Source organism: Mytilus trossulus, chromosome 2 (genome assembly GCF_036588685.1).
Source record: "Mytilus trossulus isolate FHL-02 chromosome 2, PNRI_Mtr1.1.1.hap1, whole genome shotgun sequence".
Classification (NCBI taxonomy): Eukaryota; Metazoa; Mollusca; class Bivalvia; order Mytilida; family Mytilidae; genus Mytilus; species Mytilus trossulus.
In genome coordinates this window covers 70,402,725-70,423,934 of record NC_086374.1, presented here as the reverse complement: position 1 = coordinate 70,423,934, position 21,210 = coordinate 70,402,725, and the positions used below count along the sequence as shown (strand labels likewise).

Here is a 21,210-nt window from a genome sequence, read left to right as displayed (position 1 = left end):
CTATGATTTTTGCCTTTGTCTCAATAGCAGCTAACTTTTTGTATATATTGTACATGTACATGCAAGTCGTCAAAACATCAACCCAAAAATGTAAGATCTGTAAGTTTGCTTTCGCAATTTTTTTGTTCTTCCCATGCCGGGATTCTAACCCATGTTACTGAGATATTGTGACACCAAATCTGTACAATTTTTAAACACCAGAGAAGAGCAGATGATTTAAACACTTTTGTGTAATCCATCATTATATAAGATGTTTTTGTGTCTAATGTTATAGTGCAGTTTGAGCACTCAAAAACATGTTCATTATGTCAACTGGTTGTGTTTGGTTGCTGTCTGCCATATTAAATGGATTTACTTTTTTTTGTTTTTTGCTTAAATTTGTCTATTAGCTTTCTCTTTTAAAATTAAAAGAAAACAGTTCACAAATTAGGTGTGCTGGGCTTATTTTAATTAACCTTCATCAGAAACATACACACAAAAATTTGACAGCAAATGATGTAGATACCATTATCTTGGGACATAATAAGCCCATGTATAACGATCTTTAAATTAAGGCTTTTGCTTATTGTTGAAGACTTCAGGTGACCTGTACTTGTTTACATCAGTGCCCTATTATGCAGGGCTAGTAGCTGTCTCAATTGCAATCATTCCATGTATCCTTGCTTTTGTATCATTTAAAGACTTCAATTCTTAAATCATTTAAGTTAACACATTTTAATTTCAAAACATTCAACAGATATTTCCAAATAACAAATTTTGTAAACAACAGATATAATTGGTAACTGGTAATTATTTTACAGTCAATATGTTTTTATATTTATCAAGAGGCATCATAATCATGTTCATTAAATTCTTTCCTTGTCAGACTGTTACTGATCTCAAAACCAGTGAAAATTGCAAGTAGCTTTTAGTTTCTAGTAGTGCTATTTTGATGAGATGTGTAATTTTTCGTCATTTCTTTTGATGTTCTGTCATAATCAGTCAGACTATTTCACCAAGATGTTTTCAAATTCTCCTAGTACTTCAAAGTGCTCTTTTTTCAATAATAATCTGAAATACACAAAATCAACAGGTTAGTAACTTCATAATGTACAAACTTTAACATGTCAGATTAATATGATTAAGAAAATGATGTGCAGCGCAGCCTTGTTATTTGACTGACCAGTTGGTGCATGTTTGGACACAATATTCAAGCATGATAGACTGTCTGTATTTGGATTTTGATCAGAATTATGAGAAAAAAAATCCCCCTCCCCCAATTTTTTTCAACCCCCTTTCAGTAATTACCCCAAAACTTAATCCCAGCCTTTGTGGTATGGTACTTTGCAGTACAATTTTAAAGAAATCCATACACTTAAACACAAAATATTGTCTGGAAATTAGAACAAGAGGCTCTCAAGAGCCTGAATCGCTCACCTTAATTCTTTTGGTTAAATCTCTCATCAATGATTATTTTGGCTTATCCGATCGTCCTATTTTCTTCAAAAGCCAAAAAAAATAATCATTTTCTCCTATGTTCTATTTTAGCCATAGTAGCTATGTTCTTGACATACATTGAGGAAATAAAATATAAAATTTATACTAGATACTCTGAAACTCATTTAGCCTAAGTTTGGCTGAAATTGATACAGCAGTTTCAAAGGAGAAGATTTTTTAAAGTAAGTCAACATGATGAACAAATTGTGAAAAAAGTCTTTAAAGGGCAACAACTCCTTAAGGGGTCAATTGACAATTTTGGTCAAATTGACTTAATTGAAGATCTTACTTTGCTGAACATTATTGCTGTTTACAGTTTATATCTATCTATAATTATATTCAAGATAATAACCAAAAACAGCAAAATTTCCTTAAAATTACTAATTCAGGGGCAGCAACCAAACAATGGGTTGTCCGATTCATCTGAAAATTTCAAGGCAGATAGAGCTTGACCTGATGAACAATATTACCCATGTCAGATTTGCTCTAAATGCTTTGGTTTTTGAGTTATAAGCCAAAAACTGCATTTGACCCCTATGTTCTATTTTTAGCAATGGCGACCATGTTTGTTGATAGATCCTAACTTCGGATACAATTTACAAACTAGATACCCTAAGGAACATTCAGTTAAAGTTTGGAAGTATTTTGCCCAGTAGTTTCAGAGGAGAAGATTTTTGTAAAAGATTACTAAGATTTACGAAAAATGGTTAAAAATTGACTATAAAGGGCAATAACTCCTAAAGGGGTCAACTGACCATTCCCGTCATGTTGACTTATTTGTAGATCTTACTTTGCTGAACATTATTCCTGTTTACAGTTTATCTCTATCTATAATAATATTCAAGATAATAACCAAAAACAGCAAAATTTCCTTAAAATTACCAATTCAGGGGCAGCAACCCAACAACGGGTTGTCTGATTCATCTGAAATATCAGGGCAGATAGATCTTAACCTGATAAACAATATAACCCAACGTCAGATTTGCTCTAAATGCTTTGGTTTTTGAGTTATAAGCCAAAAACTGCATTTGACCCCTATGTTCTATTTTTAGCAATGGCGACCATGTTTGTTGATAGATCCTAACTTCGGATACAATTTACAAACTAGATACCCTAAGGAACATTCAGTTAAAGTTTGGAAGTATTTTGCCCAGTAGTTTCAGAGGAGAAGATTTTTGTAAAAGATTACTAAGATTTACGAAAAATGGTTAAAAATTGACTATAAAGGGCAATAACTCCTGAAGGGTTCAACTGACCATTTCCGTCATGTTGACTTTTTTGTAAATCTTACTTTGCTGAACATTATTGCTGTTTACAGTTTATCTCTATCTATAATAATATTCAAGATAATAACCAAAAACAGCAAAATTTCCTTAAAATTATCAATTCAGGGGCAGCAACCCAACAACAGGTTGTCTGATTCATCTGAAAATTTCAGGGCAGATAGATCTTGACCTGATAAACAATATAACCCCGGTCAGATTTGCTCTAAATGCTTTGGTTTTTGAGTTATAAGCCAAAAAATGTATTTGACCCCTATGTTCTATTTTTAGCAATGGCGACCATGTTTGTTGATAGATCATAACTTCGGATACAATTTACAAACTAGATACCCTAAGGAACATTCAGTTAAAGTTTGGAAGTATTTTGCCCAGTAGTTTCAGAGGAGAAGATTTTTGTAAAAGATTACTAAGATTTACGAAAAATGGTTAAAAATTGACTATAAAGGGCAATAACTCCTAAAGGGGTCAACTGACCATTCCCGTCATGTTGACTTATTTGTAGATCTTACTTTGCTGAACATTATTCCTGTTTACAGTTTATCTCTATCTATAATAATATTCAAGATAATAACCAAAAACAGCAAAATTTCCTTAAAATTACCAATTCAGGGGCAGCAACCCAACAACGGGTTGTCTGATTCATCTGAAATTTCAGGGCAGATAGATCTTGACCTGATAAACAATATAACCCAACGTCAGATTTGCTCTAAATGCTTTGGTTTTTGAGTTATAAGCCAAAAACTGCATTTGACCCCTATGTTCTATTTTTAGCAATGGCGACCATGTTTGTTGATAGATCATAACTTCGGATACAATTTACAAACTAGATACCCTAAGGAACATTCAGTTAAAGTTTGGAAGTATTTTGCCCTGTAGTTTCAGAGAAGATTTTTGTAAAAGATTACTAAGATTTACGAAAAATGGTTAAAAATTGACTATAAAGGGCAATAACTCCTAAAGGGGTCAACTGACCATTTCCGTCATGTTGACTTATTTGTAGATCTTACTTTGCTGAACATTATTCCTGTTTACAGTTTATCTCTATCTATAACCAGATGCTCCGCAGGGCGTAGCTTTATACGACCGCAGAGGTTGAACCCTGAACGGTTGGGGCAAGTATGGACACAACATTCAAGCTGGATTCCGCTCTAAATTTGGATTGTGATTAAATAGTTGACACAGCATAGGTTTCTGACACAGAATGAATGTATTCAAATGAACTTAAAATTTTTGTTTTCTCTTAGAGCAATTCACTATGCTGTTGAATATTAATCCTCTCAAAAAAATGTTTGAAGAAATTTTCTTTTTATTTATGAAATTTCAAATGAGAACAATTTAACCCAATTTTTTAATCACATCCCCCTTTCCCTTATTCCAAAACTAATTTCAATTAAAATATTCTAATGGAGTTTGCAACAATTACTACTCATTTAAATACATCATAAAATATTAAGATGTTAAAAAACTGCTTGTTATCACTGAATGGTAAAGATTATATTTAAATTTATCAGTTGGTAGTAAAAAGTGAATATACATTGTATATTGTATATAACAAAGATTTAAGTTGATTCTGGACAAAGAAAGATAACTCCAATTAAAAAAAATTCTTGCAGATATTTCTTGCTTACTATACTGGACAAAGAAAGATAACTCTTAATTAAAAAAAAATTTGCTATTTCACAATATTGTGAAATAAGATATTTCTTGCCATTGCACAATACTGTGCAATTGAAAAGACTTGCTATTGCACAATACTTAATATAATAATTTTAGATCCTGATTTGGACCAACTTGAAAACTGGGCCCATAATCAAAAATCTAAGTACATGTTTAGATTCAGCATACCAAAGAGGCCCAAGAATTTAATTTTTGTTAAAATCAAACTTAGTTTAATTTTGGACCCTTTGCACTTTAATTTAGACCAATTTTAAAAGTGGACCAAAAATTAAGAATCTACATACACAGTTAGATTTGGCATATCAAAGAACCCCAATTATTCAATTTTTGATGAAATCAAACAATGTTTAATTTTGGACCTCGATTTGGGCCAACTTGAAAACTGGGCCAATAATCAAAAATCTAATTACATTTTTAGATTCAGCATATCAAAGAACTCCAAGGTTTCAATTTTTGGTAAAATCAAACTAAGTTTAATTTTGGACCCTTTGGACCTTAATGTAGACCAATTTGAAAACGGGACCAAAAATTAAGAATCTACATACACAGTTAGATTCGGCATATTAAAGAACCCCAATTATTCAATTTTGATGAAATCAAACAAAGTTTAATTTTGGACCCTTTGGGCCCCTTTTTCCTTAACTGTTGGGACCAAAACTCCCAAAATCAATACAAACCTTCCTTTTATAGTCATAAACCTTGTGTTTAAATTTCATAGATTTCTATTTACTTATACTAAGGCTATGGTGCGAAAACCAAGAAAAATGCTTATTTGGGTCCCTTTTTGGCCCCTAATTCCTAAACTTTTGGGACGGAAACTCCCAAAATCAATACCAACCTTGCTTTTGTGGTCATAAACATTGTGTTTAAATTTCATTGATTTCTATTTACTTATACTAAAGTTATGGTGCGAAAACCAAGAAAAATGCTTATTTGGGCCCTTTTTTGGCCCCTAATTCCTAAACTGTTTAAACCAAAACTCCCAAAATCAATCCCAACCTTTCTTTTGTAGTCATAAACCTTGTGTCAAAATTTCATAGATTTCTATTAACTTAAACTAAAGTTATAGTGCGAAAACCAAGAAAATGCTTATTTGGGCCCTTTTTGGCCCCTAATTCCTAAAATGTTGGGACCAAAACTCCCAAAATCAATACCAGTCTTCCTTTTATGGTCATAAACCTTGTGTTAAAATTTCATAGATTTCTATTCACTTTTACTAAAGTTAGAGTGCAAAAACTAAAAGTATTCGGACGACGACGACGACGACGACGACGACGCCAACGTGATAGCAATATACGACGAAATTTTTTTCAAAATTTGCGGTCGTATAATAATATTCAAGATAATAACCAAAAACAGCAAAATTTCCTTAAAATTACCAATTCAGGCGCAGCAACCCAACAATGGGTTGTCTGATTCATCTGAACATTTCGGGGCAGATAGATCTTGACCTGATAAACAATTACCCCATGTCAGACTTGCTCTAAATGTTTTGGTTTTTGAGTTATAAGCCAAAAACTGCATTTGACCCCTATGTTCTATTTTTAGCAATGGCGACCATGTTTGTTGATAGATCAAAACTTCGGATACAATTTATAAATTAGATACCCTAAGGAACATTCAGTTAAAGTTTGAAAGTATTTGGCCCAGTAGTTTCAGAGGAGAAGATTCTTGAAATAGTTTACGACGACAGACAACGGACGACAGACGACGAACGAAGACGGACGCCAAGTGATGGCATAGGCTCACTTGTCCCTTCGGGACAGGTGAGCTAAAAATGATTGTTTTTGACCCCCTATTTCCTGAACGTTTGAGGCAATTACCCCTTTAAACAATTCCAGTCTACCCTTTGTGATATGGAACCTTGAAGAACAATTTCAGAGAGATTAGTACACTGGCACACAAGTTAATGTCTGGAAACTACAAAAATGCTTCTTTTTTGCCCCTAATTTCTAAACTGTTGGTACCATCACCCTAAAAATCAACCCAACCTTCCTTTTTGGTATTAAACCTTGTGTAAAATTTCATGGATATCCATTCGCTTTAACTATATAATTATCCGGAAACCATATGTGTCGACATACATCGCTAACAACAACATCATACCATAATATGACTCAATTTTATTCTTCGAACTTATAAAGATCAGGACGCTGTTAATTACTTTTTAATTGTTTAACATTTTACAATGGGGGGCTTTTATTTATAGCTTATCACAATATATATGGTAATTATTTTTGCTAAAGGCTGAAAGCAAACCACTGAACTGTCATTGTTCATAAAGATAGTTTTCATTGGCAATCTTAGCACATCTCTTCATTTTTACATGATGATCATTTTGAAAATCAGTCATTGTTATTTGTGGAAACCCTTCTTGGAATTTAGTGAAACTTGAATATATAAGCATAACCATTTTTATGATAAAAAATTTCAAAATATTTTCATTTCCTGTATCTACATGATCTAATTAATAAAGGATTTTAGTATTTTTGCAGTTAACATTAATCTGTAGCTTCTTTCTAGGGTTTAATAGAAAACCAAGAGTGCACACGCTGAAATGTCTCGCCTTCTTTTGTAGTCCTTAAAATAAAGCTTTATTACAATTGAAACATAACCTTAACATTAACCAAAAAAACTAAAAATTGACCACTAAACCATGAAAATGAGGCCAAGGACAGGCAAGGTGAGATGAACCATACAAGGCACACATCTATACAGCTAATAATTCTTCCATACAACTAATATATTTCCATACACCTAATATAGTTATTATAGCAGTAGACTTATTGCATATAGTATTAGATAAAAAGACAAAAACTCAAAAACTTAACTTTGACCACTGACCATGAAAATGAGGTTAAGGGCAGATGACACATACCAGCTAGAAATGTACACCTAACAATCATTCTGTTATTATTTCCATACACCATGTACACCAAATATATTAGACCTATTGCAAATAGTATATGAAAAACAGAAAAAAAACAACAAAAACTAAACTATAATCACTGAACCATGGAAATGAGGTCAAGGTCAGATGACACCTGCCAGTTGGACATGTACACCTTACAGTCCTCCATACACCAAATATACTAGACACATTGCTTTTAGTATCTGAGATATGGACTTGACGGTCAAGTTGACCACCAAAACTTAACCTTGTTCACTGATCCATGAAAGGAGGTCGAGGTCAAGTGAAAACTATGACAGCCATGAGGACCTTGCAAGGTACTCGCATACCAAATATAGTTATCCTATTACTTATAATAAGAGAGAATTTCACTTTACAAACCAGATGCTCCGCAGGGCACAGCTTTATAGGACCACAGAGGTTGAACCCTGAACAGTTGGGGCAAGTATGGACACAACATTTAAGCTTGATACAGCTCTGAATTTGGATTGTGATTAAATAGTTGACACAAGATAGGTTTCTGACACAGAACGAATGTGGTCTAAGAACTTACACTTAATAAACTGTTATCACAGAGATATGTATCCCTTTTTTGTAATTTTGATTATGCAATGTTGAAATTAAATAGCAATATTTTAACATGTAAGTTATGCAAATATTCATGTAATTTTGATTATGCAAAGTTAAAATTAAATAGCAATATTTTAACATGTAAGTTATGCAAATATTCATGTAATTTTGATAATGCAATGTTGAAATTAAATAGCAATATTTTAACATGTAAGTTATGCAAATATTCATGTAATTTTGATAATGCAATGTTGAAATTAAATAGCAATATTTTAACATGTAAGTTATGCAAATATTCAAAGTCTATGAACAATGACTGAAGGTACATGGCTAAACAATCTCCATGGAATGAGATGTGCCAATGATAAATATAATACAACTGCATACCAATTACCATTGACTCATAATAAGTAGCTCCCTTTAAACGAACCTAAACACAAACATTAACTTTTAAACTATGTAAAAGTTTCAAAGTCAATGAACCATGATCAGGGGTGGGGCTATATAATCTCCATGAAAACAACACTTTCAAATGACAATAAATTTGCATACCAAATATCATTGACTTAACATTAGCAGTTCATCTTAAACTGATATTATCACACACTAATACATGTAAACTAAGCAAAAGTTTTAAAGTCAATAGACCATGACTGAGGGGGCAGGGCCAAATATTCTCCATGGAAATGAGATGTGCTAATGTTTATAAAACTGAACACCAATTAACATTGGCCTACCACTAATGGTTCCCCTTGAACTGACCTTATCACAAACTTATACATATGATTCTAATGATATCTAGTTTTAAACAAGTATCTTCATTATCATTAACACCACTAAGGGTCAATTATAGATGGTCCCTCAAAATATGACGTCATAGAAAACCAGATGCTCCGCAGGGCGTAGCTTTATACGACCGCAGAGGTTGAACCCTGAACGGTTGGGGCAAGTATGGACACAACATTCAAGCTGGATTCCGCTCTAAATTTGGATTGTGATTAAATAGTTGACACAGCATAGGTTTCTGACACAGAATGAATGTATTCAAATAACTTAAAATTTTTGTTTTCTCTTAGAGCAATTCACTATGCTGTTGAATATTAATCCTCTCAAAAAAATGTTTGAAGAAATTTTCTTTTTATTTAAGAAAATTCAAATGAGAAAAATTGAACCTAATTTTTTAATCACATCCCCCTTTCATGCCTTTCCCTTATTCCAAAACTAATTTCAATTAAAATATTCTAATGAAGTTTGCAACAATTACTACTCATTAAAATACATCATAAAATATTAAGATGTAAAAAAACTGCTTGTTTTCACTGAATGGTAAAGATTATTTAAATTTATCAGTTGGTAGAAAAAGTGAATATACATTGTATATTGTATATAACAAAGATTTAAGTTGATTCTGGACAAAGAAAGATAACTCTAATTAAAAAAAAATCTTGCAGATATTTCTTGCTTACTATACTGGACAAAGAAAGATAACTCTTAATTAAAAAAAAAATTGCCATATTTCACAATATTGTGAAATTAGATATTTCTTGCCATTGCACAATACTGTGCAATTGAAAAGACTTGCTATTGCACAATACTTAATATAATAATTTTAGATCCTGATTTGGACCAACTTGAAAACTGGGCCCATAATCAAAAATCTAAGTACATGTTTAGATTCAGCATATCAAAGAGGCCCAAGAATTTAATTTTTGTTAAAATCAAACTTAGTTTAATTTTGGACCCTTTGCACTTTAATTTAGACCAATTTTAAAACTGGACCAAAAATTAAGAATCTACATACACAGTTAGATTTGGCATATCAAAGAATCCAATTATTCAATTTTTGATGAAATCAAACAATGTTTAATTTTGGACCTCGATTTGGGCCAACTTGAAAACAGGGCCAATAATCAAAAATCTAAGTACATTTTTAGATTCAGCATATCAAAGAACCCCAAGGTTTCAATTTTTGTTAAAATCAAACTAAGTTTAATTTTGGACCCTTTGGACCTTAATGTAGACCAATTTGAAAACTGGACCAAAAATTAAGAATCTACATACACAGTTAGATTCAGCATATTAAAGAACCCCAATTATTCAATTTTGATGAAATCAAACAAAGTTTAATTTTGGACCCTTTGGGCCCCTTTTTCCTTAACTGTTGGGACCAAAACTCCCAAAATCAATACCAACCTTCCTTTTATAGTCATAAACCTTGTGTTTAAATTTCATAGATTTCTATTTACTTATACTAACGCTATGGTGCGAAAACCAAGAAAAATGCTTATTTGGGTCCCTTTTTGGCCCCTAATTCCTAAACTGTTGAAACCAAAACTCCCAAAAGCAATACCAACCTTCCTTTTGTGGTCATAAACATTGTGTTTAAATTTCATTGATTTCTATTTACTTTAACTAAAGTTATTGTGCGAAAACCAAGAAAATGCTTATTTGGGCCCTTTTTTGCCCCTAATTCCTAAAATGTTAGGACCAAAACTCCCAAAATCAATACCAGCCTTCCTTTCATGGTCATAAACCTTGTGTTAAAATTTCATAGATTTCTATTCACTTTTACTAAAGTTAGAGTGCGAAAACTAAAAGTATTCGGACGACGACGACGACGACGACGACGACGACGCCAACGTGATAGCAATATACGACGAAAATTTTTTCAAAATTTGCGGTCGTATAAAAACTGTTGATTGCACCCTAAATACACGGTTAGATTTGACATATGGCAGATTTTACAGTATTGTGTTCTGTCTCCTACTTTCATGTTGCTAACGTGACGGAGACAAAAATAAGTAACGTTAGCGACATTTGGACATGTAACATGAGCAACAACATCTTTAAAAGTTCAAATGTATGCACACAGTGATGTTTAATATATGCCTGAAGTAATAAAATTGTACAGTCTGGTTTAGAATTTCTAAATATACAGAATGTCATTTGCAGGTGTACTTTATATCAAATGAATACACATGAAACCAATTCGTAATAGTAACATTAGCAACATCTACTATCATGACATTACGTTTTGTTGCGAACGTCTTTTTGATGGACGGAATACATTTAAGGTCCTCTTGTAACGATATTACATACAACTACCCTTCTTTGCTACCCCATCATGTGAAGGAACTGACTCCGAATCTAATCCTGCAAAGGGCGATATCGTAACTCCTATACAGGAGAGTTACAGATCTAAATATATGTTGCTCACGTGACACTGATTTGGACGGAAACCTCAAGTAGTAACGTTCGCAAAAAATAAAACAGCCAATGATATTGATTCCTCAAGTCCTTTGACCCCCTTACGTCATCCAAATTTAATATGATTGCCAGGGGCGTAGCTAGCAAGAAACGACGTGGAAGCAAGTTCTGCCGAGCGGAGGGAGGCGAAAAATTTTTGGGACCCTATTTTGCAGACAAATGTTTTTTTTTCTTCAGTTTTTGGTCATAGGACGGCTAAAAAAGTAGCTACATCGTATATGTAGATAAAAATTTATGAATGTAAAACTATTAATAAATCTTCTGAATAGAGTAACAAATAAACAACTCATATTTTTGATAAGAATTTACTCAAAATTGTCCAAAATCTGCTCTTTGGGCCTTGGAAGAAAGAAACTTCTCTATTACTTTGTCAATATTCACACTGAAATCCCGATGAATATGCAGTAATGCTATGTAACTGTCGTTGTTCATTGTTTATCGTACATTTGTTTTCAATTACATATGTAGTACCGTGACTGAAAGATCTCCATCATGGTATGGTAGCACTCGCGAGATGTAATAAACCAGCGTACGTGTCCGGCACGAGCGACCTTCCCAATTGAATTCGTCAAAATTACATGACAGGTCAGTTTCGTATGTCTCAGACAATATTGAGATTTGTGATATTTCCTACATTATGATGAAGCAGATACAGCATAAAGAAGATAATACTTGAAGCGACTCCACTTTCCAGTTCCCTTATCATGACATATGGTCTAAAAACGCAAAAAATAATAAGAATTTCCAATACTGTTTTGGCGTGGTTGCAGGGTGATTGGCTCCGGTAGTCTGTCTACCACTTTGCCTCGGCATATTTTCAACGATATCGAAGGGATCTAATAATTGTAATGCCGATTGGTACATCTCATTCCAAACTGATGAACTGTACACTGTGAAATATTCTCCAAAACTACATGTCTTAGACTGAATATAAATTAAAATCTTGTAAAAGATACAAGTTACCTCCTGATCTTGTAATTTTTTTAATTTTGAAACCAAATGTCTTTATTTAATGATATTTCATTAATTAAAAAGGTGACAACATAGTTGTTTCCTTTAACATTCAATTTATAAATTTTGATTTTGCCATTTCTTTTTTGCATGCCGAATCAATGTACACGCAACTGCGTGTAAGTGTATATGGAGCCACGATCTTTTTCTGCAGGAATCGAACAGCTTCATCAACACTTGTAACTATAGGTTGTCAAACTAATATCTGGGACACCAACAGTCTCCGACGTTAAACAAATATTATAATCATAATAGTCTAAGATAATACATGCATCACGCGTCGCTGTTCGATTCCGATTGACAACTCATTTCTCTCTTTCTCTCTTCATTTCTTTTTTTGTTGTTGTGAAAACGACGTGGATGCACGTGCTGTCGTGCCTCCGGGTAGCTACGCCCCTGATTGCTATTTTCAATTATTTATAAAACCCGGGATAAAAATAACTACAATTGCCTGTCTGAGAACCAACAAGAAAATTGCGATCGTGACATACCACAATGGACGGAAAAGACGTGACGTTAGCAACAATATTATTAAATTACCTTTTTTAGCCTTTACCAATAAAAATCTGCCTTAAAGTTATGATTAAAACACAAAAGAAGACTTTTTATTAAAATATAAGTCCATGTGATAAGGCTCAACTTATAAATAATACTTCAAAATTCCACTCCAAATAAGCTGGATGTCAGTAAAGTAGGTCATGATGTCTATTCCATGTCCAATATTTTGAAATTGAAAACCCTCTAATTCTAACAAAAAACACAAGCACAGAGTAATTTTTATTTTTATTTACTCAGAAAGACACATTTTATTCAATAACATAATGCATTACTCCATTACACAGTCTGTTTCACAGTTTCAGCAATTGCTTTTTTGATGGATACAAAAAAACAATAATTCCTTCTTAAATTGTAAAATCTGCCATATATACAAGAACCCAAATAATTCATTTTTTGATGAAATCAAACAAAGTTTAATTTTGGACCCTTTGGCTTTGGACCCTCATTCCTTAACTGTTTGGGACCAAAACTCCCAAAATCAATAACAACCTTCCTTTTGTGGTCATAAACTTTGTGTTAAAATTTCATAGATTTCTATTCACTTATACTATTAAAGTTATTGTGCAAAAACCAAGAAAAATGCTTATTTGGGCCTTTTTGGCCCCTAACTCCTAATCTGTTGGGACCAAAACTCCCAAAATCAATTTGAAACTTCCTTTTCTAGTCTTTAACCTTGTGTTAAAATTTCATAGGTTTCTATTTACTTCTACTAGTTATAGTGTGAAAACCAAATGTCTACGGATGACAACGACGCCAACCTCATACCAATATACGACCAAAATTTTGAATTTTTGCAGTCGTATAACATGTATAAAAATCTTAACTTTTTTCAAGTAGACACTCAACCATGAAAATTAGGTAAAGGACATTAGACATGTGACGGAGAGAAACTTGGTAACCTGAGGCATTTTGGTATATATTCAAAGTATGAAGCATCCAGGTCTTCATCCTTCTAAAATATAAAGCTTTTAAGAATTCAGCTACGCTGCTAGCCCCCAGAACATTATATATATGTCGAGCTTTCTGCAACAAAAGTTGCAGGCTCGACAATAAGATGATGTGGTATAATAGTCTATTTTCACATTATCAACTTTTGACTCGGATTCTATGTTTTTTCAACAGGTTTTAATACCTTCTCTGTGGTAAGACATCTTGGTACTCTGTCACTACAAACACCCGAAAGAAATAAATTCAAAAATATAAATGGTGCAATTTTGGCGGAAGGTTTACTGTTTTCTGATGATTTAGTCATGTATAGAAAACATAATGGCATATATGCATTAAACAGTTAACTTCCCTCAAATTTGTTCCGATTAAAGGGGGTACATGTAAAAAGGAAATTTGTCTATTGCCAATGACACAATATCCACCTTGAATGACATGGACATCAAATAACTGATACCATGGATACTGTGTCATACTTTCACAGATTTCTATGAAACTTTGCAGATGATTTTATGATTGCATTTTTAGTTGTGCTAATGTTGATGGTATGTTTTAATATACATGTACTGCCCACTTTAAACAAATTTTATTGTTTCACATACAGTTATTACCATCTTACCCAATACATCGTTGATGCATACTCGAGGTACATGTATTAATACAAATATAAACATTACTTTAAATTTATGTTTACCTTCATTTGATATCCTTAATCTTCAGTCAAACTTTCCGACTCCTCAACCATTTTTTTGTCAACAGAGGAAATTTACCTCCTTTATCTACAATAAAATCCTAATTAAAACTTGACCGTACAAAAAACTCTGTGGCTAATTTATTAAATAATTAGGAGTTGACTGACAATTTCAACCATTCATGATACTTATTTGATGATCTTTTCTTGTTGATCATTTTTGCGACTTAAACTAAAATTTCTCTCCATCTATATGTTATTTGTTTAGATGACATCAAGTGATGGCTATAATCATTCATTTATAGGTCTAGGTTAGCTTTTAAGGGCATACAATACAGTTACAGAGGAGGTAATGACGTTGCTATTGCAAAATGTTATTTTCGCGACATCAAACTTTAACATACCAGAGAAAAATGCATTTTTCGACTGATTTTTATCATTCAAACTGAATTTATTTGAAAACGAGTTCATGGAACCCCATTTTTCAAAACAGCAATTTGTTTGACTTTCAATTTGCAGGGAGATTATGTGACCCAAATTTCATAAAACTGTAAATAAAGGATTTTTTTTAATTTTGATAAACATAAAGCCAAAATTGACATATTTTTCCTCAATTCATGAACATTTGACAAATACGAGTTATTTCGGAATAAAAAATGCATAATTTTTTAGGATACTTATAAAATACAGAAATTACCGATTATTTAAAGTCATAAGAAACCTCAAATTAAAAAAAAATATGCATATGTTTTTTATAACTAAATGGTTAGTTTTCATTAAACAACTTATGTACATATACTTTTTTCTGATGAAAATTCTTTAATTTGTCCACATTTAGAAGAAGAGTACTTTTTTTTAATTGCTTGCTGCCAGCAAGCAATTTGCCGACATATTTTCAGTATGCATAGTGACCCGAGCGTAACCCTCCTCGTAAAAATCCGGTGACCACAATACGCATGGATCTGTCATTGAAATAAACAAATATCTGATTATACATGTTAAACACGTGCTCAATACCCATGCTTTTTGTGATTTGTTTACTATAAGGTGACAATCGGTTAAACTCGGCTTCAAATCACGGCTTCAAATCACGGCATTTAATGAGCAGCCATATTTGTTCAATCATAACAAACAGAGAGAGAAAAAAATTGGCGATTCTATAATATATTTGCGAAAATAATGATAAATTCCTGCACATAGGACTAAGTTTATGAATGTATACATCCATCGGTTCAAGAATTGGACAAACATTATTTTTCACCACTCACTCGTTTCATATGACTTTAACAAAAAACAATTTGTGTTTATCTTTTATAACAAAAAAAATATGTCTTTTTTTAGAAAGAAGAAAATACGGCCACATATCTGAATTTTGAGCAAATATACAAAATTTCGACCTCATTTTTCTCAAAAAGTAGCACATGAAGGTATATTTTTTATTACATATTTGATTTAATCAGGTAAAAAATAGCCTATATGCAAATTTTCACGAACTTGTAAATACAGGATCAAAACTGTACGGTATGCCCTTGTGAGAAATTCAGGCCATTGTGTAAGGACAAGGATAAAATATTGATTATTAGAACATGCTTTCAGTAACTGCTATAAATCTCAGATGTGTATTTCATGTGTTTTTGTTTTAGGATTTTTTATTGTGCTTTGACTTTGTATTGATCTTAGAATTAAGCCCTTTTCAAATGATTTTTATAGTTTGCTAGTTGAAATGTTGCACCACTGTCATAGGTTAGAAGGAGGGTTTCGTGCCAGCAACCATTTTTAATGTTTTACAAACTCCATGTGTCTGTCTCAATTCAGGAGCTTGAAATTCAGTAGTTTGTTGCTGTATATCATAACAGTTTATCGTTCAATGTTTTGTTAATAAATCAGGCCCGAAGTTGTTCATTGGTAATTTCAAGTCCTTGACGTTGTATAGCTCATTGTTGAAGGATGTACAGTTACCTATGGTTTTTAATTTTTGTCTCACTGGTCTCTCATGGAGAGTTGTTTCATTTACAATCATACCACATCTTCTTATTTTTACAAAACATTTAAATAAGTATACTTCACCTAAGAAGCTGCAAACAAACTGGTACAGTCCAAGTTCCTTTTCTCTTTGTTTCTTCAACATCATTTGTATGAATGTATCTGCAACATCTACAAGGAAAAATTGTTTCTGTAAAAATGATAAACGTACTTAAATATTGTACTTAATAAAAAAAAAATGGGGTCACCGTTCACAACCTGCCTTCGAAAGAAGCATACATTTTTGTAAAGGTACCTTTTTTCTGTTGAACTAATAGCAGAAATAGAGGTAATACCAAAATAAGAGAACTTAATTACAGAAATCGCTCAAATTTTACAATAGTTAAGTTTAAGAACAGCTTAATTGAAAATAATAATAAAAAATAAAGGTCACAGATGAGTTCCAAAAATGGGCATTTTTATACCAAAGGGAGATAATTTTGAGCAATTTTAATGATGATCAACATTTTACAATTCATCTGAGGCCATAAAAAATTGATTTTTTAAAATTATTTTTGTACCATATGATAAAGTAACAACTACTTAAGGTAACAAATAAAAGGAGTATAGGTAAGGTTCCGATTTTGGCCTCAAATTTCAAATTCATCTAACGAAAGATTTTGGACACTTTTTAAACTCTTAACTGTCTATTTCAATTGATTCAATTTCAATTAGTTAATGTGAAAGATTTTGACTGACTTAGTCATTAAAAACGCTCAGATTCAAGCTTTCGTATGAAAAATCTATTGAATTTGCCAAAAAATGTAACTTTTCTGATGGTTTTTGTCAAAAAATGAAAGTGGCCGCATCTGTGTTCATCCTCAACCTTTACATGTATATATATATTATGTATTATCATTAAATACAATTAAAGAACCTTAGTGAGCACACTCACATACCCCACGTCCCCACATTGTCATTGGAGAAATTAAATTAGTGTAAGAAAAAAAAATGTATAAGAAAAATTAATTTCCTGCCAATATGCACATCTAAATAGTATGTCCTTATTATCTACAAAATTTCATGAAATTCTGTTGTGTGGTTTCAGAGGAGTTGAGATGACAAACTGTTGCAGAAGTACATTGAAGCAAATAAGTACAAAGGGGCGTAACTCCTAGAAAATAAATTGAATCGCAATTTCCCGTCGATATGCACAACTACATAGTATGTCCTTATTATCTGAAAAGGTTTCGTGAAATTCTGTTGTGTGGTTTGAGAGGAGTTGCGATGACAAACTGTTGCAGTAGTACATTAAAGTAAATAAGTTCAAAGGGGCGTAACTCCTAGAAAAAAAATTGAATCGCAATTTCCCGTCAATATGCACAACTACATAGGGCCACACTTAAAAATATTTTGGTTTGCCCAAACCCTACCCAAAGGTTGAGACAGTGGGTAGGTAGGTAGGCATTTTCTTTTTTTTTTTCAAAAAAAGAAATTGAAGTATCAGATGTTTATTATTCTTCATGCATATTTGATTAAAAAAAACTTCTTCAAATCAGGACAATAAAAGAATTTGAGTAGGCAGCTTTTTTCTGGGTAGGTAGCGTTTGGGCAAACAAACCTATTATTTATTTTGGCCTAGTATGTCCTTATTATCTGAAAAGGTTTCATGAAATTCTGATGCATGGTTTGAAAGGAGTTGTGATGACAAGAAACAGGACAGACGGACGGACGAACAGGTCAAAAACATTATACCCTCCGCAACTCGTTGCATGGGGTATAATTAACATTTCAATATTATAAATGAACACGAATAATTACAATATCATAATGTAAGGGGAAAATTTACACTTTCATTTAAGACAGAAACCGTCTAAAATTTACCAAAAAATCTAAAATTTTGAAGATTTCAGTAATTTAGCATAACTAAATGATGCTAGTACCTGATATATGCATTGTATTGTCAAAACATCCTATATTTATTTAGCAGAAGCATGCTACTTTCCAATAAATAGCTTAAGGATTACATTTTCACAATTTTGTAAAACTGCTATATTTTGGGGCCAAAAAGGGGTCTTACTGAATCTACTCCTTTGTAATGAAAAAATAAATGTTTATTTTTCTCTTAAATTTTTATACATGTACCCTCGAGCCTCCTTATTGTAACTTATAGTAGTTTCTGGTTTTATCATTGTTGAAGGCCATACAGTGACCTAAAGTTGTTAATTTCTAATGTAATTGTGTCTATTGTGTGCATTTTAAATGCATAAATTGTTTTATACATGTATATTATTTTTAAACTTCTCTGTAAACTTTGTACTTGCATGGTTTTATGAGAATAAACTATCTTATCTTATCTAGAGACTAGATTTGTCTCATTGGCAATCATACAGTATACCATATTTTCTTTTTAATTTGTTGACTTAATATTCTGAATATTTCAACACCTATTCACATATTTTTAAACTAGAAATCAATGGTGGATCTAGAAATTTTCATAAGAGGGGGCCCTTTTACTGCCTAAGAGGGAGTCCCTACTCGAGTCATTCCCTATACATTGTACAATCAACTAAATTTTTCTAACAAAAGGTGTTGTCAGACCGGGCCCCCTGATTCTGCCTATCTAGAAACATAATAGTGAGTTGTCTCATTGGGAATCATACAGTGTACCACATTTTCTTTTTAATTTGTTGACTTAATATATTTCTTAATATTTTCAACACCTATTCACATATTTTTAAACTAGAAAACAATGGCGGATCTAGAAATTTTCATAAGTGGGGGCCCAAAGACTGCCTAAGAGGAGGTCCCCACTTCAGTCTTTTCCCCTAACATTATGATATTGTAAAGTCAATTGTAAAATACTGGTATAGATTTAAAAATCTTACAACTGAATTCAGTCTATTGAAAGATGCTTATAAATGCAGCCAAGAGCTTCACAAATCTAACATAACTTCTTCTGCCAGTTCTCATTTTTTTTTCTAGTAGAAAAAGTTTTTGAAATTAAACAAGAAGTAAAACATTTCGGACAATATAAATTTTTGAACATATCTAGCAAATTAATTCACACTAAATATATTAGAAATTGGTATGCTAGCCAAAATAAAGCTTCTGATAGAAAACTGTATAATAATGTGAAATTTAAGCTACAGTTATGCTTCAATAATTCCCTATATATAAACAGTGGCGGATCCAAAAATTTTCATAAGTGGGGTCCACTGACTGACCTAAGAGGGGGCCGCTCCAGTCACGCTTCAGTGATTTCCTGTATAAGCAACCAAATTTTTCCAAAAACTAGAGGCTCTAAAGAGCCTGTGTCGCTCACCTTGGTCTATGTGAATATTAAACAAAGGACGCAGATTGATTCATGACAAAATTGTGTTTTGGTGATGCTGATGTGTTTGAACATCTTAATTTACTGAACATTCTAGCTGCTTACAATTATCTCTATCTATAATTAACTTGGCCCAGTAGTTTCAGAGGAGAAGATTTTTGTAAAACAAGTTTTACGAAAAATGGGTAAAAATTGACTATAAAGGGCAATAACTCCTAAATGGGTCAACTGACCATTTCAGTCATGTTGACTTATTTGTAAATCTTACTTTGCTGAACATTATTGCTGTTTACAGTTTATCTCTATCTATAATAATATTCAAGATAATACCAAAAACAGCAAAATTTCCTTAAAATTACTAATTCAGAGGCAGCAACCAAACAATGGGTTGTCCGATTCATCTGAAAATTTCAAGGCAGATAGATCTTTACCTGATGAACAATTTAACACCATGTAAGATTGCTCTGAATGCTTTGATTTTTGAGTTATAAGCCGAAAAACTGCATTTTACCCCTATGTTCTATTTTTAGCCATTGCGGCCATCTTGGTTGGTTGGGCGGGTCACCGGACACATTTTTAAACTAGATACCCCAATGATGATTGTGGCCAAGTATGGTTTAATTTGGCCCAGCAGTTTCAGAGGAGAAGATTTTTATAAAACATAACTAAGATTTACGAAAAATGGTAAAAAATTGACTATAAAGGGCAATAACTCCTAAACGGGTCAACTGACCATTTCAGTCATGTTGACTTATTTGTAAATCTTACTTTGCTGAACATTATTGCTGTTTACAGTTTATCTCTATCTATAATAATATTCAAGATAATAACCAAAAAACAGCAAAATTTCCTTAAAATTACTGATTCAGGGGCAGCAACCCAACAATGGGTTGTCTGATTCATCTGAAAATTTCAAGGCAGATAGATCTTGACCTGATTAACAATTTAACCCCATTTCAGATTTGCTCTAAATGCTTTGGTTTTTGAGTTATAAGCCAAAAACTGCATTTTACCCCTATGTTCTATTATTAGCCATGGCGGCCATCTTGGTTGGTTGGGCGGGTCACCGGACACAATTTTTTAACTAGATACCCCAATGATGATTGTGGCCAAGTTTGGTTTAATTTGGCTCAGCAGTTTCAGAGGAGAAGATTTTTGTAAAAGTTAACGACGCCGGACGCCAAGTGATGAGAAAAGCTCACTTGGCCCTTCGGGCCAGGTGAGCTATAAAAGGGGGGAAGGCCCCCTCCTTAATGATTAATCCGCCCCTGATAAACCAATTTTTCCCACGAAAGGGGGGGGGGGGGGGTCTGACACCTTATATGTATAGGAAGTGCCCCCTCCCGAGATTCCTGTTTATTCAATTCAATTCAATATTTTATTGGAAAGAGCTCAATAGAGGCGTGATCCAAATACAGATAATTAATAATATTAAAACAACACACAAATGAAATAAAGATTCATGGAAAAAGTCAAGCCAATTCTATGTATACAAATACATTATAAACTGATATTGATACCATAG

General features: G+C 32.7%; 1 long non-coding RNA gene across 2 annotated transcripts in view; it reads right to left on the bottom strand.

Moving 5' to 3' along the window:
• Window positions 1–695: 695 nt before the first annotated feature.
• Window positions 696–21,210, bottom strand: part of LOC134705369 (uncharacterized) — a 28,875-nt gene continuing 8,360 nt past the window's right edge. For both annotated transcript variants that reach the window (XR_010105544.1, XR_010105545.1), the window contains exons 2-4: window positions 16,457–16,543; window positions 14,393–14,477; window positions 696–1,050 (exon numbers count right to left, since the gene is read on the bottom strand). This is a non-coding gene — a long non-coding RNA (uncharacterized LOC134705369). The remainder of the gene's footprint in view (window positions 1,051–14,392; window positions 14,478–16,456; window positions 16,544–21,210) is intronic.